The sequence below is a fragment of the Mus caroli genome, unplaced genomic scaffold (assembly GCF_978045245.1).
Source record: "Mus caroli unplaced genomic scaffold, Mus_caroli_1 scaffold_2, whole genome shotgun sequence".
Lineage (NCBI taxonomy): Eukaryota > Metazoa > Chordata > Mammalia > Rodentia > Muridae > Mus > Mus caroli.
Window position 1 is genome coordinate 22679198 of NW_028227257.1, and position 27423 is coordinate 22706620.

Sequence of the window (27423 nt, forward strand, 5' to 3'; positions counted from 1 at the left end):
AAGTCCCTGAGATGGTGTAGGGGTCCCAGCTGGGGACTGTGTTAAATGACCTGTGTTGCTCTGGGCTTGTGTTGGTTCTGTGAGTTCTAGCTGCTCCAGGTACATGTGTGTGAAGACTTGCTTTGTGTGTAGAGGACCCGAAATCCACAAATGAGGACAGAACATTATAAAGAGACCCAGATGTGGCTTCTATGAAGATTACTAAAGCCATAAAAAGTGATCTTGAAGAGAACTTGAAATGTCACCTTAATGCACCAAACCCTGCGGAAGGACTTCCGTTGTGAAATTTCTCCTGGGTGACAGGAAAGGATTTTCTAGGGTAGCATTGTCTATTATTCAGATAACTTCAGAAAAAAACTTCCAGGAGCCCAAGTTATACCAAAACAGCCCACACATGCCCGGGTAGTGTTTATGCCAAGGGTTTTTACCACACTTGCCCACAAGCAAGTCCCCTACGAGTTGGACAAGTGCAGCATGCCCCCCTCTGCTGAAGCAACCAAAATCCTGTCTTCCCCAAGCACCCGTTCAAGGGAAGATGACTTCATCCCATTTGGAGAGCCTGGTCTCCAGGTGCTAGTCAGGTTTCTAGGTAAATGCTCCATAGCACCTCTCTGCAGTCTTCCCTTCTGTCAGACAGGAGGCACTGAGGCATAGACCAAGCTGCTGACCTCATCCACTGCTTTAGGAGAAGTGGGGAGTGGGCGTCTCACACAGTTGTCTTTGTCTCTCTCAGCTCAACCATCCAGAGCTGGTAGAAGGTCTTGTGCTCATTAACATTGACCCGTGTGCTAAGGGCTGGATTGACTGGGCAGCTTCCAAAGTAAGTACTGGGTGATGGGTGATGGTGTCTGTTTGCTCATTCTCTGGTCCACCTCTTCTCTCCTTTTCTTCTTCTTCTTCTTCTTCTTCTTCTTCTTCTTCTTCTTCTTCTTCTTCTTCTTCTTCTTCTTCTTCTTCTTCTCCTTCTCCTTCTCCTTCTCCTTCTCCTTCTCCTTCTCCTTCTCCTTCTCCTTCTCCTTCTCCTTCTCCTTCTCCTCCTCCTCCTCCTCCTCCTCCTCCTCCTCCTTCTCCTTCTTCTTCTTCCTCCTCTTCCTCCTCTTCTCCTTCTCCTTCCTCTTCTTCCTTTTTCTCTTCCTCCTCTTCCTCTTTCTTTTCTTCTTCCTTATCCTTTTCCTCTTCCACTACTACCTGTTGGTAGTACTAGAAATTAACGCCATGGTCTTATGCACATTAGGCTATCATCTTGTCACTGAACTTATATTCCCAGATCTCTTTTTACTGTTTATCTTCAGATAAGATTTCATTAAATTGAGCAGGCTGGCCATGATCGTGCGACTTTTCAGCCTCGTAAGAAGCTTGGATTTCAGGTCCATGTCGCTAAACTAGACTTCTCTTGTTCCTTCATTAAAAAAAAAAAAAAAAAAAAAAAAAAAAAAAAAAAAAAGGTTGACTGTCTTAGGTAGGGTTTTACTGCTGTGAACAGACACCAGGATCAAGGCAAGTCTTATAAAGACAATATTTAATTGGGCTGGTTCACAGGTTCAGAGGTTCAGTCCATTATCATCAAGGCAGAAGCATGGTACCATCCAGGCAGGCATGGTGCAGGAGGAGCTGAGTTCTACATCTTCATCTGGAGGCTGCTAGAAGAAGACTGACTTCCAGGTAGCTAAGATGAGGGTCTTAAAGCCAAAACCCACAGTGACACCCCTTCTCCAACAAGACCACACCTCCTAATAGTGCCACTCCCTGGGTCTGAAAAGGTCAGCATAGGAACTTTGGGAAGGTCAAGAAATACCGGGGGAAGGGAGAGGCTAACTAGCATTTCTCAGACCACAGGGCTGAAAGGACCTGCAGGTGGGGACATATTCCACAGGACTGATGGTTGCCTACCTTCAGACAAGGGACGTCCTTGTCACCTCATTCCTTAAAGACCAATCAGTTTAAAGGATTCACTGTTCTGCCAATCATATTGTGCCTAGTTGCTGATGCTCTGTTCTGCCCCTGGAAACCATATAAAAACTCACTGAACTGGTGCTGGTGGTTGCTACCTCTCCTTCGGCTCCAGGTCAACCCCATTGCACTGGAATAATAAATTCCTCTTGGTTTTTGCACCGATCCTGGCTTCACATGGTTCACTCAGGGGGTCCCCAGTAAGCTAAGGCTCCCCAGAGTCTTACAGGTCAAGCATATACAACCCATCACATTGTCTTCTTAATTTTTTAAAAAATAATTTTTATACAGGTGTATTGCCTGCGTGAATGTTTGTGCATCCTGTGTATGTAGTTGCCATGGAGGCCAAAAGTGGAGTGGCATGGATTACGTCCGCTGGAACTGGAGGTACCAGAAAGGCTTGAGCCACCCTGTGGGTGCTGGGACCTGAACCTAGTTCCTCTGAAGAATAGCCTCTTAATTGTTGAGCCATCTTTCCAGCCCCCAGCCTCTCATGTATGTATATGTTGTATATGGATAAATAAAAGGCATGCTGTAAATGTCTTTTACCCATCACCATGCATTTATTTTTTTGAAAATGTTCTGCATAAAAGTCCTTTGTGAGATGCATGAATTACTTATATTTGTGTACTTGGGACCAAATTATCCAAGAGAACAATAGGAGGCAAGATTATATCAACTCACAATGTAGATATTTGAGTTGGTTGTAGCAGAGATGGGGAGGCCATTGATATCTGCATACACAGGAAAGGCAGTACAGAAAGGACAAGACACAGCCCTAGGTGCACCCCACACACACCCTCCCTAACTCTGCGGCCCAGTTTCTCTCTCTACATTGTATTGCCTTCCAATAATTCCAGGGCATTATGAGTCCAGGGAGCTAATCCACTCTCCAGGTCAGAGCCTTTCAGATCCTGTTGTTTGGGAAAGCCCATCAGAGACACACACTAAGACCCACTAAGATGTTTCTTTTGACTACCTAGGCACCTCTCTCTCCTGTTTATAATTTCATATTTTTATTTTTATTTAAAAGGGTCGTTGTTTGGTTGTTTGGTTGGCTAGTTGGTTTTAGTAGTTTTAGACAGAATCCTGCTCTGTAGCCTAGACTAACATCAACCTTGTGGCACTCTTCCTGCCTCAGCCTCCCAAGTGCTGGGTTCTGTGAGTCTTCATACCCAGTTCCTGGTTGCTTTGTTTTGTTTTAAGAGAAGGCATTATATAGCCCAGGCTGGCCTGCACTTCCTATTGAAGCAGAGGATGCCCTTCAACCTCTGAGTCTCCTGCATTCAGCTGCCAGATTCTGGCACTGCAGATCTACAATGCCCTCACCCTTAAAAACCTGGTATGTGTGTGTGTGTGTGTGTGTGTGTGTGTGTGTGTGTGTGTGTGTTTGTGTGATGTGTCTATCTGTGTCTGTGTGTATGTCTCTGTGTGTTTGTATATGTGTCTATGTGTATCTATGTGTGTCTGTGTGTCTGTCTGTCTGTGTGTGTGTGTGTGTGTCTGTGTGTGTGTAGGTCAGATGACAACTTTGGGGAGTCAGTTTTGCCTTCCACCTCTGTTTCTGCTGCTGTGCGGCTTACTTACTCCAGGACATGTGCCTTTTTACTGAAGTTCCCTGGTCCTGGGGATTAACTCAGGTCATCAGTCTTAAGCAGCTAAATCTTTGACCTGCTGAGCCAGCTGCTGACACAAATGCTATGCAAATGAATGTATTATTATTGTTGTGGTGTGTGTGTGTGTGTGTGTGTGTGTGAGAGAGAGAGAGAGAGAGAGAGAGAGAGAGAGAGAGAGAGAGAGAGTGGGTACACGTGTGCCATGATGCACCTGGAGAGGTCATAAAACAATTTACACAACTTACCTTTCTCCTTCCACCACGTGGGTTCCAGGGATTGAACGCAGGACTCAGGCTTGGCGGCAAGGGCCCTTGCTTGAGCCATCTCTTGTTTCTCTGACCCTAAGTATTTGTGCTCATTATTTTGTTTTGAAACGTGGTCTCATTGCCTGGAACTGTTCTGCAAAGCAGTGTGGCCTTGAAATTGCAACAGTCCTCCTACGTCTGCCTGCAGTGCTAGGATCACAGGGATCTCCGCCATGCTGGCCTTCCTAGGCATCCCTTAGGACAGATGTCAGGCTGGCAAAGGAAATTGACTGTTGCAATATGTGCTACCAATCAGGATAGCCAGAAGTAAACAGAGAACTAACGAACGAACGAACGAACGAACGAACGAACGAATGAATGAATTGTGCTGTGGGTACATGCACCCATGCCATATCAGGCCTATAGCTATCAGAAAACTACCCTCCGGACTTGACTACGCTACCCACTACGTTGGCATCGGGTGCATTTGCCTAAGCAACACCAATAATTTTATTAGTAGGAAATTCGATACCAAGGTAGTGTTTACTGAGTACCAGACACTGTTCTGACATGTTTACATATATTTAACTTCTTGTTCTCAGGACAGCTCAGAGAAGTGGCATGTGTTAGTCCTATGGAGATTTGTCATGTACCTAAGCTACAAGGTCCAAGACCCAATACAGTCATCAGAGCATTGGTTGTCAGTCTAATGGATGGAGCACATATTGCAACAGTCAATTTCCTTTGCCAGCCTGACATCTGTCCTAAGGGATGCCTAGGAAGGCCAGCATGGCGGAGATCCCTGTGATCCTAGCACTGCAGGCAGACGTAGGAGGACTGTTGCAATTTCAAGGCCACACTGCTTTGCAGAACAGTAATAGAGTAACACAAATTTTAAACAATGGCAAAACATATGATAAAAAATATGTGTTTGCCACCTGGTGGTGGCATCAATCTCAGCACTCAGTTGACAGAGGCTGGCAGATCTCTGTGAGTTCCAGGCCAGCCTGATCTACAGAGTGAATTCTAGGACAGCCAAGGCTACACAGAGAAACCCTGTCTTGAAAAATCAAGGGAAAAAAAAAAAAGAAAGAAATGAAAAAAACTATCCAGAGCTAGGTGTGCTGGCATCTGCGTTTAATCCCAGTGCTCTGGAGGCAGAGACAGGCTACCCTAGTCTACTTATCCAATTCCAGGCAAATGAAATCTTACACATATTTTCTGCCTATCAGCAGACCAGATTCTGAACAGTCTGTCTGTCTGTCTGTCTGTCTGTCTGTCCCCACATGGGTTCCCTTTGGGGAATATTGCCTCCCCTGGCTCTGGATGGAGAGTACTAACAATGCTGTTGCCACTAGCTGTGGAATCCTCCCCCAGCCTGACTTATGTAAATGTCTGTCTAGTATGTGGATGTCCTGACCCCCACGCTTAGACAGGGAGCAGCCTGGTGACATTCATAGAGCATGTTGGGTCTCTGAGCATTATGGATAGGACAGCCCATTAAGTGAGCTGGGTCATTACTCATGCTCCTCTCTCACTGCAGCCTGAGGCTCACTGACAGCCCATGGGTGATCTCAGGCCATCTTTCTTCCCTAACCTTTCACCCATGGCCAAGGCTCTACCACACCTCCTTCCCTGCATTCCCAGCTCCACCTCATCCAAGTCCTCAGAGGGAATTCCATCCAGAACCCAGGCAGAAGCTTAACGGGGAACTGGCAAGATGAGTTGAGCTGAAATTTGTTTCTGAAAATAGACTGTCTCCAGATTTACACAGATTGCCGCATTTATTAGACTGTGAGATGCATCGTTTTGAAATGGGAAGAATTGGGAGAGAAATGTTCAAATGTGAGAACATTCTGTAAATATAGCTTGTCCTCCCACTCCCTGAAATAAAGATGGCTAAAACTGGAAGGAACCTTATTTTTTGTCTTGGATGTCTTGGGCAGGGTGGTAAGTTGATCTCTACCCTCCATCAACCCAGTGTAAATGCAGAACTAGGAGCAAGGAGGAGGCAGCAGAGGCCACAGTCCCAGACTGCACATTTCAAAGGAGTGTGGCCACTATTCCTTCCAGCCCTGTTTCAAAACAAAATCAGCTCATACCATGGAAGGAATACTCAGACTTATGTAATATATGTATATATATGTCATATATATATATGGACATTTCTTTGAAATGATACTGATTTGTGTTTTTATTTGTTTTTAAAAGATACTATGTGTATAGTACACCTTCCTTTAGTGGACAGCCTGTGAAATGCTCTCACATTAACTCTATTAACACCGTTTTTTATCTTTTAGCTCTCAGGGTTCTTTTTGTTTGTTTGTTTGTTTGTTTTTGTTTGCTTGTTTTTTCGAGACAGGGTTTCTCTGTATAGCCCTGGCTGTCCTGGAACTCACTTTGTAGACCAGGCTGGCCTCAAACTCAGAAATCTGCCTGCCTCTGGCTCCCGAGTGCTGGGATTAAAGGCGTGCGCCACCACACCCGGCAGCTCTCAGGTTTTACCACCAACATTGTGGACATAATTCTGGCTTGTCAGTTTGGCCAGGTAAGCTCCTGTGCTTGTACAAAAAGCCTTCCTGTGCTTCAGGAAAGAAAGAGACTCCTTGCAATGCACGGATCCTGCAGAGAAAGAACATGGTCCTTGCAGTCAGAAGGGCACGTGGGCCTGCAAAGGCCAGTCCTCTGGGAGGGGCTTCTCTCAGCCTCACGGATCTTGGCACTCAGAGAGAGACAGAAAACAGCCTCTCCCCACCTGTCTCCCATGAGCAGAATGCCATCTGGGTATGTTTGACAACACCAGTGCCTCAGCAGACAGCTTTAGAGCCACCAGGAGGTTCAGGAAGGGCTTCACAGGAATAAACATTTCAGAGGAGACAAGCAAAGAGCGCTGAGCTGCTGCTATTGGGAAAGGAGCTTAGAGATGACCTCATCCAGCCAGGGACCAAGGGACACTGGTGTCCAGCAGGAGGGCTGCTGTCCTGGGATGGACAGCTGTTGGTGGTGGATTTGCCTCCAGTCCTGATTTCTAAGAGAAAGTGAATGATGGAGACACTGAGCAATGAGGTGCGGAGCTGTGAGGGGCTGGGGTGTGGAGGGGCAGTTACAGGGAGGCGCGGAGGCTGCTCAGTTAGTCTGCTGGCCAAGCCAGCTCAGTCAGTCCACAGGGTCTCAAGGGCAGGAGTGAGGATTGAAAAGAAAAAGATGTTAGTCAAACATTACTACCGGACTCCAGCCAGTGCTGAGGCTGAAGCTCCTTCCATTTTTTCCAGCCAGCGTTTATACCACTCCAGGTTCTAGCAGAGAACAGGGTCAGTTCTTAGATCAGAGACAACCAACGTGATTAAACAAGGCAAGGAACAAAGAGATCACACCTCGTAGCAATCAAACAAAGCAATAAACAGTCCCCAAGTCTCTAGGTCTGGGGGCTTATCAGGATTACCAAGACAAAAGGGAAGTCACATCTTCCTTGGCTTGTTCCCCTTGAGCCTTGCAGTAGCCCAAATGTGAATATGCTTGTCTGAGCCTACTTCCTTGAGCCCAGGGACAAGTACTTGCCAAATTTCTATAAGTGGTACCAAAAGCTCTCCACAGTCTGCATCCTTAATTCTAAATATGCCTAAAGGAGAATGGAAGGTCGGGATGGAGCAGGCTGTTACCATCTACTGATGATGTGCTGTGCGTGCTAAGTAGTTTGAAAGCTGCTTTCCGCTGCTGGAGTGATGGTTTAACAGTTAAGAGCACTGACTGTTCCTTCCTGAGGTCCCAGTTCAATGCCTAGCCCCATGTCCTGTTTGTAATCTCCATTCCTAGAGGATTTTCACCCCCTTCTGGCTTCTGCTTGCACTGCAGGCATCTGGTGCATAGACAGACATGTGAGCAGAAACATTCACATAGGAAAGAAGAATTTTCTTTTTCTTTTTTTTTTTTTCCGAGACAGGGTTCCTCTGTGTAGCCCTGGCTGTCCTGGAACTCACTTTGTAGACCAGGCTGGTCTCGAACTCAGAAATCCACCTGACTCTGCCTCCCAAGTGCTGGGATTAAAGGCATGCGCCACCATGCCCAGCTCAGAAGAATTTTCTTATGTCTTTAAAGATGTATTTACTTTTATGTGCATTGACGGTTTGCCCGTATGTATGTCTGTGTGAGGGTGCCAGACCACCTGCGTCTGGAGTTACAGACAGTTCTGAGCTGCCATGTGGATGCTAGGAATCAAACCAGGGTCCTCTGGAAAAGCAGCCAGTGGTCTTAACTGCTGAGCCATCTCTCCAGCCCCCAAAATAAGAATTTTCAATAAAATTAAAAGAATAACTGGGTGTGGTGGCATACAACTTTAATCCTAGCACTTGGAAAGCAGAGGCAGGTGGATATCTGTGAGTTCCAGGATGCAGAGCCTGGCCTACAAATTGAGTTCCAGGATAGCCAGGGCTACACAGAGACCCTGTCTTTGAGACCTTTTGTCTCAAAAGAACAAATCAAACAAAAACTATTGCTTCACATATCCAAACTTAGTTATTTTTCCCAAGTTTGATAGCCCAATACAGTGGGGAAACTGAGGACTAGATTTAAGGTTATCCATATTGTAAATTGAGTTGAAAATTGTTTGTTTGTTTTTTTTTAATTTTAGCTTTAGTTCTTTGAGACTTTCATACATGAGCACACATGTATTCATATAATTTCTACCCCTCTTTCTCCCTGGAGTTGACATTTGAAGCCCAGCTCAACTCCAAACTTCAAACCCCAGCCCATATCCTCTCTCTCTCTCTCTCTCTCTGTTTATGTATGCATGTGTGTTATGAATGTATGTGTTTGCATGCATGTGGTACCTATGTACATGTGTGCACATATGTGTGAAGGCCAGAGGTCAACATTAGGGTCTTCCTTCTGTCTTTCTAACTAAGCCTCCTTCCCACAGGTTGGTTTCCAACTGAAGACATCACCTACTTGTCACCAGGGCTCCATCACCTACTTGTCACCGGGGCTCCTGGCCAAAATGTTTGGCTCTGGATCTGAACATTTGCCCACATCCAAAGAAAACATTGTGTGTGTAGGGCATACGGGTCCTCATATAGAGAAATTAGTTTGTCTTTTAGTTTTGATCAAAACAGGGGAAAGAGAAATCCTCAGACTGTGTCCATGTTGCCACAGAGGCATCAGGACCTGGAGAGAAGAAAGAGAACCCATCATATGTGCAAATGTGGACTCACCTGTGTGCCTGTCACTGAGACTGGGGGTAGCCTTCTCCTGGTGCCTAGCAGGTTTCATTTCCAGCATGGCATTTCCTCCAGGAATGAATGAGTCCTAGGGTCCCATCCAGAATCCCCTTTTCTTATTCATGCTCCATTCTGGATGGATCTGGGACACTACCATTGGATTGGTCATCAATCACTAGATTAGTACATAGATCTGAAGCAGATAAGCTTAAAAGTAATAATAATAAAGGAGAGAGAGAGAGAGAGAGAGAGAGAGAGAGAGAGAGAGAGAGAGAGAGAGAGAGAGAGAGAGAAGAGCTGCAGATACCTTAGATTGAAAATCTGGCAGAAAACTAGGGCAGAAATCAAGCTAGGAGAGATTGCCTCACCTAGTGGACAGATAGGGAGTGTGCCTAAGAGTGCGGGTCCCTCTCTTCACTGCTTAGGTGGGGGCATTTAGATTACAGTTTGCCCTCCTGAATGAAGATCTTCTTTGAAGTCATCTGTGAAGCTCCTGTGCCTCCTCTTCTCAGAGCCAGGAGGATGCCCAGAGTCAGTCACATCCCACTTAAGTAGGGAAGACAACATAACTTGCTGTCCAGGCTTAGCTCTCAGCACCCACGTGGCAGCTCACAGCTATGCCCCCAGTTCCAGGGGCTCCATTGCACCTTTCCAACTTCCTGGTGCACCTCAGGTGTATGGGCCACTAACACACATGCAAACCCCCATCACATAATAAATTAATTAAACCAATATTTTTAAAGCACTTTTTGGCCACTTTGAGTGGCCAACAAGATTTGGCAAACGAGTATGTCCTTGGTTAAGTTTATCTAGATTTAGATAATTGGTTTTAAACATGAATTATAGCCAGGCTGTTCCTGCAGGCCTATAATCCCAGCACTTGGGAGGAGGAGGCAGGAGTATCAGGAGTTTGAGAGCAGCCTCAGCTACATAGTAGGTTCCATGTCAGCCTAGACCCACCTGATCTTCTATATAAAAAGCATCAATGAGACTCATTCTCACTAATAAGAAAAACACAGCTGGGCAGTCGTAACGGTTCAGTGGATAAAAGTGATTGCTGCCAAACCTGGGGACTGGGGTTTAGTCCCAGGGATCAACATGGTGAAAGAAAGAGGAGACTCCAAAAAGCTTTCCTCTGACAAGCACCATGGGAAGCACATGAATGCACACACACACACACACACAAAACATACATGCACTCACACAAACCCACACACACATGACATACATGCACATATACCAGAATCAATGGCACCCTCCCACATGATTATCTACCGCATCAGCAAAACCAAACAATGGTGATGAACAAGCCGGATGGCTCAGAAGTTAAAGGTGCTTGCCACTCAAGCCTGGTGAGCAGAGTTCAAATCCGGAACCTTTGTAAAGACAGAAGGAAAGAGCTTACTCCACAACATTGTCCTTTGACTTCCACACGAATGTGGTGGCACATACATGTCCCTACACATACACTAAAAAAACTTAAGATACAAACAGTAACCTAACCGTGGGCTGGGGCTACAGCTCAGAAGGTAGAATCTTTATCTAGCTTGCATGAGGCCATGGGCTCGACCTCAGCACTACATTAGCTGAGCCTGGCAATGCTCGTCTGTAGCTGGAGCTCTCCGAAGGCGGAGGCAGAAGGATGAAGGAGTTCAAGGTCATTCTTGGTTACCTATTGAGTTGAAAATCAGCCTTGGCTATATGAGGCCCTGCCTCAGATATCAAAAAGTGATCATATGAGCAGGGGTGTAGGAAATTATATATATATATATATATATATATATATATATATATATATAAATGAGATTGCTCTCCATGTCCTTACACTGTCTCCCAGGCCTAAGTGAAAGTGGAAACATATATGCTAACAGGATATATATAAGAGTAAGATTTATGTTTTTTTTTTTTAAAGATTTATTTATTTATTATATGTAAGTACACTGTAGCTGTCTTCAGACACTCCAGAAGAGGGCGCCAGATCTCGTTACGGATGGTTGTTAGCCACCATGTGGTTGCTGGGATTTGAACTCTGGACCTTTGGAAGAGCAGTCGGGTGCTCTTACCCACTGAGCCATCTCACCAGCCCGATTTATGTTTTTTTAAATCCATGTGTATTGGCAGAGGAAGGGTAAATACTATATAATTCACTTTTGCCTTAAAGATTTGCATTAGTGACTAGGTTCTTGTTTGCCCTTCATATACCATAAATGCCACACCGTAGGCTCTGGTAGCATGGAGCAGGAGAAAGGGGACCAAAACCATATATTAGGACCATGACAGACAAGGCTTTACTGGCCTCCACTGCAGATGGCTGACCCTGGTTTGAGCATACAGGAGACAGTGGGGGCCTCAGTGGAGGGTCAGGCTGCTACTCACTGAACAAAGGCAGCAGCAAGCCCTGGGCTTCTGGGGTAAGCTAGTGGTGGGGGTTTTCTGCTTGTGATGGGCACCATTTCTAAAGATGTCTTTCTTAATTACGAACCTCCTAGTCTTTGGGATTCTTTTTTAGATATTTTCTTTATTTACATTTCAAATGTTATCCCCTTTTATGGTTTCCCCTCTGAAAACCTCCTATCCCCCTTCACAGAACCAAGGGCCTCTCCTCCAATGATGTCCAACAAGGCCATCCTTTGCTACATATGCAGCTGGAGCCATGGGTCCCTTTGTGCTGATGTTCCTCCTAAGGGGTGGCAAACTCCTTCACCTCCTTCAGTCTTTTCTCTAGCTCCTCCATTGGGGTCCTAGTGCTCAGTCCAATGGTTGGCTGAGAGCATCCACCTCTGTATTTGTCAGGCACTGGCAGAGCCTCTCAGGAGACAGCTATATCAGGCTCCTATCAGCAAGCTCTTGTTGGCATCCACAATAGTGTCTGGGTTTGGTAACTGTTTATGGGATGGATCCCCAGATGAGGCAGTCTCTAGATGGCCTTTCCTTCTGTCTCTGCTCTACACTTTGTCTCTGTATCTCCTTTCAAGGGTATTTTGTTCCCCCTTTTAAGAAGGACTGAAGTATCCATACTTTGGTCTTCCTTCTTCTTGAGCTTCATTTGGTCTGTGAATTGTATCTTGGGTATTCTGAGCTTCTTCTTTATTTTTTATTTCTTTATTTATTTATTGTTTCTGTTTTGGTTTGGTTTGGTTTTGGTTTTTTCGAGGCAGGGTTTCTCTGTATAGCCCTGGCTATCCTGGAACTCACTCTGTAGACCAGGCTGGCCTTGAACTCAGAAATCTGCCTGCCTCTGGCTCCCGAGTGCTGGGATTAAAGGCGTGCGCCACCACTGCCCTGCTATTCTAAGCTTCTTATCAGTGAGTGCATACTATGTATGTTCTTTTGTGATTGAGTTACCTCATTCAGGATGATATTTTCTAGTCCTATCGGTTTGTCTAAGAATTTGATGAATTCATCATTTTTAATAGCTGAGTAGTACTCCATTGTGTAAATGTATCACATTTTCTGTATCCATTCCACTGTTGAGGGACATCTGGTTTCTTTCCAGCTTCTGGCTATTATAAATAAGGCTGCTATGAACATAGTGGAGCATGTGTCCTTATTACATGTTAGAGCATCTTCTGGATATATGCCCAGGAGTGGTATAGTTGGGTTCTCCGATAGTACTATATCCAATTTTCAGAGGAACCGCCAAACTGATTTCCAGAGTGGTTGTACCAGCTTGCAATCCTACCAGCAATGGAGAAGTGTTTCTCTTTCTCCACATCCTCACCAGCATCTGCTGTCACCTGAGTTTTTGATCTTAGCCATTCTGAGAACCTCCTACCTCCTATTCTTTTTTTTTTTTTTTTTTTTTTTCTGGTTTTTCGAGACAGGGTTTCCTTTCCTGGAACTCACTCTGTAGACCAGGCTGGCCTCGAACTCAGAAATCCGCCTGCCTCTGCCTCCCAAGTGCTGGGATTAAAGGCGTGCGCCACCACGCCCCGCAAACCTCCTATTCTTAGTGCTTTCAGCCAGTGACTTCCCTCAGGCACTGCTGAGTCTCTCCTGTTGTTGATACGGTTGTCTCACCCGAGCATCCAGGCCTTCTAGTTAGCTTGGGCCTTGTGTAGGGTTAAAGGGCTTGAGCTGTGATAGATGCTGAAGGAGATCATGTCCAGGGCAGAAGCAGCAAATGGTCTTCAGAGTGACATTTCTGCAAAGCGTTTCCCCGATGACGAGCATGGTGACATGCAGAGCTGAGGGGATCCAGTCCAAATATCGGAAGAGCAAAGAACACAGACCCAACTCCAAGCCCATCAGACAGTTAGAGGCTCAGATGAAGGGTCAGTGTTTCCCATAAAAGCAGCCTTCAAACTTCTGCTGTTGCCTAGGCAACTGTTATCATAACCCACATATCAGAGGCGTCTCCTACAGCAGAGTAAGTGGGAGCAAGGATGCACTGCCTAGCTGTGCCACTTCCAAAATCAGTGCTGTCTAAGCCTGAGCCGACTAAGAGCCAGTGAGCTGGGGAGCAGTTGCTTTGGTTGTCCTTTAGTGGCACTGCTCCCTGGTCTTTGACGTTTGTGTGGCTTCTCAGATCCCAGTGATTTTGTAGCTTGATCCAGCACAGGGCTTCCAGGTCTGCAAATGCCCTGACCTGGGTCAGAATCTGGTGGTCAGTGTCAAAGCTGTTGGAAGCTTTAATGGGTCGTAGGTGAAGAATTTAGAGATATTTGTCTTCTGCCCCTTATAGCAATCTCTACCTGTCTCAGAGTATCATTTCTTCCCCTTTTACCTCTGCTGCTCAAGTTTCTCTCCACGGCTAGTCATTTCAGCCTGATAGCGATCTTATGTACTGCTCTCTATCATGTTATCCATTTCTTGTTTATTCATGTGTGTGCATGCGTGTGTGTGTGTGCATGTGTGTGCATGCGTGTGTGCCTGTGTGTGTGTGCATGCGTATGTGTGCATGTGTGTGTGCCTGTGTGTGTGCATGTGTGTGTGAGTGTGTGTGTGTGCATGCATGTGTGTGTATGTGAGTGTGTGTGTGTGTGTGTGTGTGTGTGTGGAGGGGGTATGCATGGTGTTTTTCTTTAGTGACAGTTTGTCCTTGGGAGATGTCCTGTTGTTGAGTCAGAGTCTCCCTGGGACCTGTTCCTGGCTGCTTAGGCAAGGCTAGCTGGCCAGGGAGCCCCAGGGATCTCCCTATCTCTGTCTCTCAGGTCTGAGTTTTCAGGGGTGCTCTGTCACAGATCCTCATGTTTGCACAGCAGGTCCTCACTGACTGAGCTCCCAACTCCATGATTCAGTTTTCTCATTGTAATGTCTTCAGGTTGAGGCTAGAGCCTCAGCTGTGTTTCCTGGGAGTAATTGTTTCCGGGCTTTCAATTTCAGGAAGCTATTTTATCTTCCTGGCTGTCTTCATCCTCGTGCTGTAGAAGGCACTCAGGCTTTTTCCTTATCTCTGTTTCTCTATGACACTTTGTGGTGATATTTACATACTGTTCTGAAATTATCATCTTCCTAACGATTCCTGATGCTTTTCCTGCCAATGCAAATCCCATTTAGTATTCCCAGGATTATAAGGCTTGCCTCCTGGGGGGTAGGGGTGGGGTGCGCGGATGTGTGGTGCTTTCTGTCTGATCTTGATATCTTAGAATATGTGTTCTGCTTATTCTAGGAAGAGTTGAGAACCAACCTGGAGCTGATTCAAAGTTACAGACTACAAATTGCCCAAGATATCAACCAAAGGAACCTAGAGCTTTTCCTGCGGTCTTATGATAGGTACGGCGTTACCCATTCCCATAGCCCAGTTCAAAAGAGAGAATAGACGTCTGTAAGAGAAAGGAGGCAGGGAACTTGCCCCGTGTTGTATGACATGTTGTATGTGCTATTTGACCATGCAAATAGAAAAAAACAAAGGGTAAAAGACTTGAGCTTTGTCTTAATTGCTCTTTGCTGGAATTGTCGCATAAGACAGACGTAGCCTATGGGTGCTGAAATACAAAACAGAAGCTTCTGTACCCAGAAGTTACATACATCTTCCTCCATCATCAGAGTGAAGATGGTGTGCTGGCTCCTACCCAGGGAACGACCTCTCCAGAGTGAAAGGGTGACTGGCTCCTCTTCCCTCTCTGGGAGTATGGAAAAGGCTGAGGAATGGGGTCAGCAGAACTTTCCAGGAGTTACACAGCCAGTAGGGAGCCCAGCCAGGCTTGAACCTGCTCTCCAAGGTGTCCCTATTTTTAGTTGAAATTCTTTTAATAGAATGCTTGTCTCGAATGCACAGGGTCCTGTGTTTGATCCCAGCACTGAAAGTAAAATTCTGCGCTAGACCTTTACAAAGAAAGTCCTTCCCACTCCTCAATTCCAAACAAAAAAGGACGCCTTTCCCTCCTCCTACGGGGCTCATGTCTACAAAAATTTCCACTTGGAAATTCAGTCAGCCTTGAGGATTTCAGCAGTGCAGCCGCTTGAGTTTTCAAGCTCTCCCGCTTCTTAGCATCCCACAGACCCTGTTGTTCTTATTCTGTAGCACACACGTGCCATGGAAGCGGCTGCTCAGGGCACCGCTCGGGGCCCTTCCGTCCTCAGGTGTGAGGACAGTCAGTGTTCCTAGACCATCACACTCTGGAGGACATGTCCAGGAGACACACGAAGGCCCTGGTTTTCCTGTAAATGATGCTGATTCTGCTTTGTTTGTCTAGGCGCAGAGACCTGGAGATCGAAAGGCCTATACTGGGCCAAAATGATAACAGATTGAAAACGCTAAAGTAAGTGCCTGTCTCCCCACTGAGTCGCTGCCTGCCACGACTGATCCGTGTTCAGCAGTGTTGGTGCTCCCTTGCTGACCGAGTGCTCTTCTTCCCCCTGGTCCTAGGTGTTCTACCTTACTGGTGGTGGGGGACAATTCACCTGCTGTGGAGGCTGTGGTAAGTGGTGCTGATGTAGTCCAGCATGTATGGCAGGCACCCTGCCGACACCGTAGACACATGATCACACTAGGTCATGCTGTGTCTAATCGCATCCACCAGGTTCTACTGTGACATACTTTGAAAATTAGTTCCCCAGAAGTGTCACCAGGTCTCCTCAGATTGATCAGTGTGGTCTTTGATGGCTCTGTGTGCCACTGTCCACTCTGTGGCAATTCATACAATAAAACACCATGTATTTCTTGTCAGCCTGCTGGCACTCAGCCAGCCTTCCCCCTGGAGGAAGTTACCACAGATCCAGCAGGCTAGAAGGCCGTCAAGGGCCCATAGCCTTTCCCTGCTTCCTTCTGAAGTGCATCTCGAATTAGAAAAAAGTGACGAGTGCCCACTGTAGAAAACGAGGGAAGTGTTACAAAGCAGAAGGATGTGCAGTCGTGTTCCATTACTCAAAAGAAACTTTATCATAGCCCTGGTTATATTAAATATACCAGATTTGGGCTGGAGAGATGGCTCAGCAGTTAAGAGCACTGATTGTTCTTCCAGAGGTCCTGAGTTCAATTCCTAGCAACCACATGGTGGCTCACAACCATCTGTAATGAGATCTGGTGCCCCCTCTTCTGGTGTGTGTGTGTGTGTGTGTGTGTGTGTGTGTGTGTGTGTGTGTATACATTTTATAGCCTACAATGTAAGGTATATCATGTAAAGTATACCAAATGGCAGCTTGGGGGTCTCAGTTGTAAGTTTGTGTTTGGAATAATTTTATTTTTATCCTTTCTTCTCTCTCTCTCTCTCTCTCTCTCTCTCTCTCTCTCTCTCTCTCTCTCTCTCCAGAGTTTCTCTGTGTAGTCCTGACTGTCCTGGAACTCACTCTGTAAACCAGGCTGAACTCAAACTCAGAGATCTGCCTGCCTCTGCTTCCCAAGTGCTGGGATTAAAGGCGTGTACCATCACTAACCAGCTTTGGAATATTTTCCACTACATCTGGTCTCCTGTTCCTAGTAGAAGCGTTTCCTACAAAGCCACTCCTTGGCCCTTGCTCTGTCAGCACTGACGGCTCTGGTCCTAGCAGTCCATTTCTCTAGTAGTCGTAACAATGTACTGCAGAAGATGGAGATGGTGGGTAGGTACTGTACATGACATAAAACGGTGGGTCTGTGGAACCAGGGGATGAGGGTTTGACTGTTGTTATTCTATCGTTTATTGTAAGGAAGACTGCCAAGTTTGAGGCTGGAACATCACTGAGATAACTTCAAAAAGAAACGTGGCCCTTCAGAGTTTTGGTGCATGTGTTAAGAACTGAAATATCTGTGTGCTGCCCCTCAGCCAGTAAGCTCTCAGTTGTGTGTGTGTGTCTGGGAGGGGGAATGAAAAAGAAGAGGCTAATAAAAAAAAAAAAGAAAAGGGGGGTGGGGGGAGGGTATGGGGGACTTTTGGGATAGCATTGGAAATGTAAATGAGGAAAATACCTAATAAAAAAATTAAAAAAAAAAAAAGAAAAAAGAAAAAGAAGAGGCACAGAAGAGGGGGGTTCATCCAATGTGAACTGGAGAGCCAGAGACCTTGAGTCCGAAGAGTCAGAGGCCGGGGCGTGGCAGCCGCCCGTCTGTCTGTCCCCTCCAGGCAGGAAGGACTGAGCAGGGAGGTGAGCACAGGTTTAGGCCCAGTGGACACAACTTAGTCCAGCTGTGCTGGGAAGGCATGGAGGAGATCCAGCAGGGCGGAGCCACAGTCCTGTTCACCTCTCCTAGAAGGGAGGTGCCTGCCCACATGTCTTAGGGATGTTAGAGTCATCACGCTGTTCATTAAAGAGTAACAGACTGCGAAGAGGAACTCGCCAGATATTTATTTATATACATTTACTTACTCTGTGTGTGTATGTACGCTCGTGCACATGTGGAGATCCGAGACCAACATGCCAGAATTGCTTCTCTGCTTCATCCTTTGAGCTCTGAAGATCAGACACAGGTAGGTCACCAGGCTTGGCAGCAATTACCTTTGCTGTTGAGGCAACCTTAGCAGCTCCCTCGCAGATCTGTAGGTGCATTCTGATGTATCAGGTGTGACAAGAGTCACTTGAAGGCTCGCAGTCTGGGCGTCGTCTTCTGTCTGAGTGGGTTGGCCAGCAGCAAACTGAGCTGTTGATCTTGTAGGATCATTCCCATGCCAGGCTGCAGATTCTCTTCCTAACAGCTAATAAAATCGTTTTCTCCGTTGTTTGTTTTTTAAAGGTTGAATGTAATTCCAGCCTCCACCCTATAATTGCAACTTTACTGAAGGTCATATGTCCTCTATCGCTGCCAACCACTCGTGAGTGAGTTAGCTTGATCCCCATGAGGGTGTTTCCAAGGAAGCTTCTCCTTAGGAGTGAGTTGCTGTTTTAAACAAAAAGAATCAAAATGTCCTCAGTTTATTCTCCCTGTGTGAGATACGTTTCTATTGCTGCAGTGAAACACTGTGACCAAGGCAATTTATCAAAGAAAGTGTTCAATTGGGCGCAAAGGCACGGCAGCAGGAACAGCTGAGCCCACACACCCTGATCCACAAATAGGAGGCAGAGAACATACTAGGAATGGTACATACAGCCTTCTGAAACCTAAGAACCTACTCCCAGTAACGTACCTCCTCTGACAAGGCCACACTCCCTAATACTTCCTAAATAGTTCTATCAACTGGAGACCAAGTATTCATACATGTAAGCCTATGGAGGCCAGTCTATTTCAAACCACCACAGCCCTCATAGATACTGGAAAACAGAAGAAACAGAAGAAAAAAAAATATGAAATCACTCAGAATCATCTGAGTATAAAAGATAATGTATGGTGAAAGTATTGGTATCTTTGTCCTGTACTGCTTTATAGCATTAAGATCCCAGCACTCAGGAGGCAGACGCAAGTGGAGCTCTGTGTTCGAGGCCAGCCTGGTCTACAGAGTGAGTGCCAGGACAACCAAGGCTACACAGTAACAGCCTGTCCGGGAGGTGGGGGGTGGGGGAAGAGGAGTAGTCCATGGTTCTTTTAAAAGAGAAAATATATTTTTAAAAAATTAATAATTCAGTGTTATTGAGAGAATTAAAATAGGATGGAAATGTCTTTACAGTCTTAATCTTGCTACAGTAGTAAGAAAATTCCAGAGATGTTCTGATCATTAGGATAGGTGCACTCTAAGCAGGTAGACAGGGACTCTTTTTCAAGGGAAAGGTCTCATGTATCCCAGAAGGGCCACAAAGTTGCCTCGTTACTGAAGCTGGTCTTGAGTTTCTCTTCCAATCCTCCTGCTTCCCCTGCCGATGCTTGGCTCACAGGTGTGGACACTGCTTGCGATTTTTGCAGTGCTGGGGACCTTGGGGATCAAGCCCTAGGCTTTGTGAGTGCTGGGCCCACCTACCAATCCTATATCCCCAGTCTAGACAGCAACTCCTTTATTTTTTATTTTTTGAGACAGTCTCTCTACATTGTCCTGGCCAGCCCAAAACTCACTATGTAGACTAGGCTGGCCTCGAACTAACAGAGATCCAAATCCCTGGGAGTTGCTGGGATTAAGGGCATGCACCAGCACAGCTGGCCTGCAGATAGTCACTCTTGACCTAGATTTGGGAGCTGGTGTGAAGATTCCCCCCCCCCCAACCCCCATTATCCTTTTTTCTTTCTTCCAGGATGGTGCATGGGGGCACTCAAAATGGTCCAGCATTTGACATCCCATTGTAGGCTCTCCTAGGCTTCTCAACCCCCTGACAACAGGACTGTTCACCTTTATACCAAGAAGGCTGGGAAAACACCAAATCCACATGTGGTGTGTGCCCAGGCAGACTTCCAGGGTGTCATGCTGTGAGACCTAAAGTCCTTGTGAGATTGTCTAGAACAGAGCAAGATCAGCGGAGCCGGAGGGAGTCAATGCATGCTGAGTGTGTCCGAGACAGGATCAAGAGTGCTTCCTTATTGAGGAGCAGAGAATCGTGAAAGTATTAAAGGCACAGCACAAGGTCAGAAAGTGAAATGAATATGGAGCTTTTTTAAGTAATAAAATTCAAGGCTTAATCTAAAAAAAGAAAAAAAGATTCTCCCCATTGGCCGAGCATGGTGGCACACACCTTTAATCCCAGCATTCTGAAGGCACAGGCAGGAAAGTGTCTGTGAGCTCAAGGCCAGCCAGAGCCAGAGCTATATAGTAACATCTTGGTCCCCCCCCCCAAAAAAAATTCCCCTGTTAATGTCCCCGACAGAAGATCTGGCTGAGCATTATCCAAACTGGCATCTCTGCTCGTGTGTTTCCGTGTTTAGGAAAGTGGCCCACTGCTCCGACTCCATCATCCGCAGGGTTCCCGCCTTCTTCTCTCTCTCTCTCTCTCTCTCTCTCTCTCTCTCTCTCTCTCTCTCTCTCTCTCCAGTGTGTGTCAGAGGGAAGCCCTGTTGCCATAGCAACACGCAGCTCTCAGCACACCCATAGGCCTGGCTCTCTGGACTGCAGGTGATTGATGGGCTTCTCTAAAGTATGGATTAAAAGTCTGCGGCTTCAAATTAGCTTTTCATTGCAGACTTGAATCAATATTGCAAACCACAAACAGCACTTTATGATGGCCACAGATGTGGTCTAGGTTCTCACTCCCATCCACAGCCACAGAGCACAGCTGATGGTACCTGCGGCAGACAGACAGATGCCGAGAGATTTGATAGCTGTCAGTGTATGAATAGTGTCTCCTTGTCCAGTGAGACAGCCCAGCAGGCACAGGCTCTTACCACAGAAGCTTGGCCATCATTAAAACAAATCCTTTGCCAGTCAAGTCTCTTATATATTTGTGAGAATATGGATTTCTCATCTTACTCCTTGAACTGTAAGGAGGTTTCTTGTTAATCTCATACTTTATATGTACATGCATGCATGTGTGTTTGGGGGGGTGGGATATGTTATACTCTATGTGTACAAACATGCCTGGAAGTGCACATGCAAATGTGTGGGGCTAGAGGCCAACACTGAGTGTATTCCTTGGTCATTCTCTACTTTGGTTTGTTTTGAGACAGGATCACATTATGGAACCTTAGCTATGAATCTTACTACATGGGCCAGGCTGGTCTTGAACTTGAACACAGAGATCAGCCTGCCTCTGCCAAATGCTGGGATTAAAAGTGTAGGGTACTATGCATGCCTCTCCGCCTTATATTTTGAGATAGGGCCTTTCTCTTTTTAATATTTATTTTATGTGTATATGTATGTATATTGTATGTATGTATGTACCTGTGAGAGTTTATTATGTGAACCATGTACACGCCTGTGGAGGTCAGAAGAGGCACCAGATGCCTGGAAACTGCAGTCAGATGTTTTTTTTTTTCTTTTAGAATTTTTTAAAATTAGGTATTTATTTCATTTACATTTCCAATGCTATCCCAAAAGTCCCCCCCACGCTCCCCCACCCCAGTCAGATGTTTTTGAGCCACCATGTGGCTGCTGAGAAGTGAATCTGGGTCCCGTGCAAGAGCATTAACTGCTTTTAATCACTGAATCATCTCTCCAGCCCTGAGACAGGGTCTCTCATTGTTGTGTTTTATAAACATAAAGAGAGAAGGAATATGTTTGGTGGGTGTGCAGTCAGGTGTGAGGGAAGAGGGGACCTTGGCCGGCCCATGCTGAGGCATCCCTTCCCCCTGAGGGACCAGCCCCTTGACAGTATAGTATAGAATAGAGTTTATTCAGGGCATGGGGAGGGGAGCTGAGGGAGTAGAGACAGAAAAAGGCAGAGAGAGAGAGAAAGAGAGAGAGAGGGAGAGAGAAAGAGAGAGAGAGAGAGAGAGAGAGAGAAGGGGAGGGGAGGGGAGGAAGAGAAAGAGGAAGAAAGAGAAGAGAAGAGAAGAGAAGAGAAGAGAAGAGAAGAGAAGAGAAGAGAAGAGAAGAGAAGAGAAGAGAAGAGAAGAGAAGAGAAAGAGAGGTGGGGGCAGAGAAGGGGAGCAGGGGCAAGGGGACAGAGCAGGAGCAAGAAAGCAAGACAGGGAGGAGGGGGCCAGCAGCCCTTTTTATAGTGAGTCAGGCACACCTGGCTGTTGCCAGGTAACTGTGGGGCGGAGCCTAGACAAAATGCCAATACTCATAGATTCATCTAGGCCAACAAGCAGACATGCCTCTCTGCCCTTTGTTTCCAAGCACAAGATGATAGACAAGCATCACTGAGGCTGTTGGGGATATGAACCCTGGTCCTCATGTTTGCATAGCAGGCACTGAATCAACCATGTTCAGGCCCAGCCTCGAACTCTTGGGCTCTTTGTGGCATTCATTATCTTCAATAATAGCTCCCTTTTAAATAAAATAGTTTTAAATAAAAAGTTAATTCTAGGGCTGGAGAATGGCTCAGCGGTTAAGAGCACTGACTGCTCTTCCGGAGGTCCTGAGTTCAAATCCCAGCAACCACATGGTGGCTCACAACCATCTGTAATGAGATCTGATGCCCTCTTCTGGGGTTTCTGAAGACAGCTACAGTGTACTTACATATAATAAATAAGTAAATAAATAAATCTTTTTTAAAAAAGTTAATTCTAGCAATGAAACCATGGGACTCGGATCCCTTTAAATAGAGACAAGTCAAAGCTGGGCAGAGTGGGGCATATCTTTAATACCAGCATCCAGGAGGCAGAGGCAGGAGGATTTCTGTGAGTTTGAAGCCAGCCTAGTCTACATAGAGAGTTGGAGATCCTCCCTCCCTCTCCATATATATGCATGTGTATATGTATATATGTGTGTATATGTGTGTGTGTGTATGTATATATATCCCCTATGAAAGGAGAGTATTGAGGGCACTCGGCTCAGCGGAGGTCCACTGACTTAGGTGTTCTTCCTCTTCTAGATGGCAGACTGTGGAGGACTGCCCCAAGTAGTTCAGGTAAGGAAGGAAGTGTTCATAATAGTTACACACATACACACACACACACACACAAACACACACACATACACACACACATACACACATACACATACACACACACATACACACATACACACAAACACACACACATACACACACATACACATACACACATACATACACACACACATACACACACATACACACGCATACTCACACATACACACGCATACACACACACAAATACATACACACACACAGTTACACACACACAAATACATACACACACATACACACACACACACACATTGCTACCTCTCTATCTACGCAGAAATTAATGGCGTCTTTGTTTGTCCCCACAGCCTGGGAAGCTCACCCAGGCCTTCAAGTACTTTTTGCAGGGAATGGACTCGATTTATTTATGATGGGGTGAGTTTGACGCTGAGAGCCCACAGTTCTGGGTCTATAACCCATCAAAAACTAATCAGACTTAGAGTGAAAACCAAGAGGGAGTGGAACATTTACCTGCGCATGCATATGAGCTGGGCAGAGCCTCATCAGCACCTGCCTTAGCTGGGCAGCCCTTGGGAATGGAGAGCAATCTCCCTGTATTGGACTTATGTCTGTTTCCCTTTCTCTCTCTCTCTCTCTCTCTCTCTCTCTCTCTCTCTCTCTCTCTCTCTCTCTCTCCACAGCACTGAGCTTTATTAGGGATTTCATTAAGGTTAAACCTCTAGGAACGAGGGCACAAAAGCCCATCAAGCCTTCTCAGATATCACAGTGAACCAGGGGCTCAGGCTCTTTGGTAGGATCACCGCCTCGCTCCAAGTACAGATTATTGTAAGGTTACTGCTTTGGACCCACAGGCTGGTAGGAAGGGAACATGTCTCCTACCCAGAACATGAAAACTATGAGAGCCACGAAGCTGAAGAGATGTTTACACATGACATCCCAGGACACAGGTGTAGGAGATGTGTCCACAGGATTCCTGATGTACACGTCTAGGTCCCATTCATACCATGGATCCCTCTCATGCTGTGATTGTTGGGGAGCACTGGGTGGTCACCATACCCCATGCCATCATCTGGGTATGGCTCGGAGTCTTCCACACACATATTATACATCTTGGCGGCCTCGGCCCATTCCTCTGGGATCCTAAACCTCGGCAACATGTCCTTGGTCATGTGGAAGGCTCTCCGAGCCTCCAGTGGCACCACAACGTGGGTTGTCCTTTGCAGGCATCAGACTCCCAGGGCTGCAGCCCGAGTAGCTGCCATCTTTACTTTCTCTTTCTTTCTTTCTTTCTTTCTTTCTTTCTTTCTTTCTTTCTTTCTTTCTTTCTTTCTTTCTTTCTTTCTTTCCTTCTTCCTTCCTTCCTTCCTTTCTTTCTTTCTTTCTTTCTTTCTTTCTTTCTTTCTTTCTTTCGATTAGTCTTGCATGCACTGCAGGTTTTGCTGACCAGTGTCTGTTCCCAGAACCACCTCCTAATCACTGTATGAATGGCGTGGGCACAGCTAAAAGGCTCTACTCTGTAGGGTTTCCTGTCCTACTCTAAAGGAGACTCTGAGGAGAATACAGATGCAGAGGGTCAAAGCAGCCTTCCATACAGTCACTCACCTGCAGCAGATAGTGCAGAGTGGGGGGACCTTATGTCACCCTGGGCACCATCTTAGGGGGGCTGGGAAAGGGAAAGTCTTTGCTGAACCTTGTAGAGTATCTGAGCTCCACCAGGCTCCTCCTCCTGATCTCTTGGTTCTTTGTTACAGTACCATCTGCCAGCATGACCCGGCTCGCCTGATCACAAACCCACTTGGCCCCCAGTAACATTGGAACTGAAAAAATTTATTTCAGCCAGCCTGTGACGAGCAGTCAGTCAGATGGAACTCAAGAACTCTGAGAGGGGGCTGGAGAGATGGCTCAGTGGTTAGGAATACTGACTACTCTTTCAGAGGTCCTGAGTTCAATTCCCAGCAACCCCATGGTAACTCACAACCATCAGTAATGAGATCTAGTGCCCTGCAGAGAGAAAGTGCTGTCACTGTAGCATCTGATTCCACTTACCAGACACCCACGCGTCAGCAGGAAGTGTTCCTGGTCTGATGGAAAGTGGTTCTCCATTCCCTCAGTTCCAGAAAAGGTGACAGTATGGCTCTCACTTGCCATATGTGGTATGCATACCCCCACGGACATATACACAGGAATATACATAGAAATATTACTATGTTGAGAGAGAGAGAGAGAGAGAGAGAGAAGAGAACGAACTGTGGCTATCTTCAGACACACCAGAAGAGGGCATTAGATCCCATTACCAATAGTTGTGAGCCACCATGGGAATTAAACTCAGGACCTCTGGAAGAGCAGTCAGTGAGTGCTCTTACCCACTGAGCCATCTCTCCAGTCCTGCTTGCTGTCTTTCTAACAATCAAGGAGCCGGGTCCTGGGATGCTGATTCCTGGGATATCACAAGGGAACCTGATTGAATTGATGTGTAAATAAAAGATTGCACTTTTGGTCTGGAAGAGATGAGCTATCCAGAGAGTTTTTAGAATAGCAAGAGAAAGCTGTCTTGGGCAGAACAGAGAGAGAGAGAGAGAGAGAAAGAGAGAGAACGCTTACTATCTGGAAAGCTGTCTCAAGCAGAACATAGACCGTCAGCTTGTAACTCACCATTTGACCCTGAGTCTTCCTTTTTGCTGCTCCCAGACACCCCTTCTCTCAGGAATCCCTCTCCAAGCTGAAGCTGGTCCTTGGCACGACCAGGGCATGTTTTGACGCACTGGATCTGAGACAAGCTGCATACCTGAGTATCTCCTGGCTGATACTGTGGTTACCGTATTCTGAAGACCAATCTCATTGATCTTTCAGGTGCTTGGGATTGAACGCAGGGTCTAGGACATAATAAGCACATACCTATTACTAAACTACATATCAGTCCCAAATCTGAATTTTCAAAATACAGTTTCTACACCAACAACATGGGCATTACCCATAAGCTTGTTAGAAATCGCCCCCCCCCCCGCCCCGCTCCCATCATTCATTGATATTCACTGATATTCATTGATATGCTCAAGGAGAGGTCCGAAGGCAACTTTCAGAAGTCAGTTCTCTCCTTCCACCACTGGGTCCCGAGGATCGCACTGGGTCATCAGACTCGGTAGGAAGCATCTTTATCCACCCAGCTATCCCACGGGACCAGAAATGAGCCCCACTTCAGAGTCTATAATTGAAGATCCCAAGTGATCCCTATGCGTAGTGCCTTCTGAATATTTGAACTCAGAATTGCAAAGGCTGCTCCGGTGATTCCTGTGGCCAGGTCTGCAGGGGAAACTCCCACTCATCTCTCCCCATGCCTTTATTTCTTGGACCAGATGGAGCCGAAAAGCCAAGAAGGACCTTCAGCCTGAGGCATGGGGAGGGGGTGTGGGGGTGTGGGGGTGTGGGGAGCAGCTGCTCCCTAGAAACAGGAAAGGGGCAAGGTGGTTCCTCCATGGGCTATGATGTGATGCGTCAGAGGAAATAGAGGCGGGGAGAATGTGGGGCTGTGAGAACCACAGAGCCTGCAGCTGGGAGCTAGAGCTCTGAGGAGCAGTAGCACCTGGGTCTACACGGGCTCAGGTCCCTAGGCCACGCTCTTTGTCCCTGCTGTGCTGGGTGCTGGTTTCTCTGAGAAGCAGAGGACTGCTGTGCTAGTTTCGTGGAGACTGCCTGCTGACAAAGAAGCTCGATCACTTCAGTACCTCAGCCTACTCTGACTACTTTCTGGAGACCAGAATCCTCCAGGCTGCTGGGGCCTGAGATGCCGACCACCTCAGGACCTGCAAAGGCCTGACCTGTCGGGTCAGTGCGCACGTTGGCTGACTACCCTCATCAAACGTCTGATGGCAAACCTGTAAGTATGCTTGTTTTGTTTCCTGGTGGACTTGGGTCAGGTGGAAAAGAGAGTCCTCTCGGACTGGGAGTGAGCTTTGTAGTCGTGCTCCAGGAGGATGGCTGGCGGCTAGCTGCACAAGGAGGTCTCTAGGATCCACAGAGACACAGTAGGCTCGCCTCCAGAGAGTCTGACTACCTCCAGGAAACTTTTCCTAAGACCTCACACCTCCGAGGCCTCTTCTGTGCTGCTTGCTTTCCTCTCCTGGACCAAGAATCTTACAGTGAAGGAACGGGCTCTAGATTACTGTCACCTGCAGCATCTCAGTTGCTCTCACAGGGTGCAGGTCTCAGCCTGAAAAGGCGCAAACCTGAGGAAACAGATCACTGAGCCTCTGCGCTCAGTTCCCAGATGCAAAATCAAGCCCACAAAATCCCCGGCCCTCCCAGCCCTGCACTATCTCACCTCTGCCTGAGCAGCAGGCAGCTCATCCTCCACACGAGGTCATCGCAGTGAAAAGGGGGTTAGAGAGAAGCAGGGCAGCCTGGGTGCTGTGCAGTTTCTGCTGCCTTTCCCCAGCACTCTGCCCACCCTGTCGCCGGGACACCACAGACAGCGCCTAAGCACAGAGGATGTTGCTCAGATGTGGGCCAAGTGATCTGATCTCTTGTGCAAATGTGGCCAGCACATGTTCGGCCTCGGCCTCAAGGCCACTGCCTAGGCCACATCTTCCCCATTAGTTACCATGCCTTGGCCAGACCAGGAAGAGAATGTTGCAGAGTCCCGGAGGGGTCCAACAAAGAGCAGGTCCGCTGTGGCCCAAG

General features: G+C 46.8%; 2 pseudogenes; one reads left to right on the plus strand and one right to left on the minus strand.

The window, feature by feature from the left end:
* Nucleotides 1-24628, plus strand: part of LOC110307435 (protein NDRG3-like) — a 38022-nt pseudogene extending 13394 nt beyond the window's left edge.
* On the minus strand, nucleotides 23500-24008 carry LOC110289835 (NADH dehydrogenase [ubiquinone] 1 beta subcomplex subunit 8, mitochondrial pseudogene; annotated as a pseudogene).
* Nucleotides 24629-27423: the final 2795 nt, after the last annotated feature.